This window comes from Myotis davidii, unplaced genomic scaffold (genome assembly GCF_000327345.1).
Source record: "Myotis davidii unplaced genomic scaffold, ASM32734v1 scaffold1364, whole genome shotgun sequence".
Classification (NCBI taxonomy): Eukaryota; Metazoa; Chordata; class Mammalia; order Chiroptera; family Vespertilionidae; genus Myotis; species Myotis davidii.
In genome coordinates, this window is record NW_006295736.1 from 595433 (window position 1) to 596061 (window position 629).

General features: G+C 61.0%; 1 protein-coding gene across 1 annotated transcript in view; it reads left to right on the forward strand.

Moving 5' to 3' along the window:
* ADCY1 (adenylate cyclase 1 (brain)) overlaps nt 1-629 on the forward strand; it is a 64454-nt gene that overhangs the window by 14548 nt on the left and 49277 nt on the right. The gene's annotated exons all lie outside the window — the stretch shown is intronic.

The window sequence follows — 629 nt, forward strand, 5'->3', positions numbered from 1 at the left end:
GCCGGGCTCGGCGGCCGGAGTCGGGGCCCTGGGACGCGGCCACGTGCGCACCCCCTCCCCCGGTCCCCGTGGGTGGGATGCTGTTCTTTTTTCCCCTTTTCTTTTAAATCCTCGCCCCAGGATGCTTTCCCCATCGACTTAAAAAATACTTTCCTGTTCGTTTCAGAGAGGAAGGGAGAGGGAGAGAGAGAGAGAAACATCAAAGATGAGAGAGAATCATGGATCGGCTGCCTCCTGCACGCCCCCTACGGGGATGGAGCCCACAATCCGGGCCTGTGCTCTGACCAGGAATCGAACCCTGACCTCCTGGTTCATAGGTCGATGCTCAACTACTGAGCCACACCAGCCTGGCGCCATTGATTTTTTTTTAGAGGGAGTGGAAGCTCGGGTGGGAGGGCGGTGGGGCGGGGAGAGAAACAACCATCTGAGAGAGAGACAGCAGTTGGTTGCCTCCTGCATGTGCCCCGAACGGGGCCGGGGATCGAATGTGCAACCCAGGCATATGCCCTTGATGGGAATCGAACCCGAGACCCTCCCTCGGTGCTCCGGCCGATGCTCTGACCACTGGCCCACGCTGGCCAGGGCAGTGCTGCTGTGGACGCCGCAGTGGCCGGTGTCCCGGTGGCTCC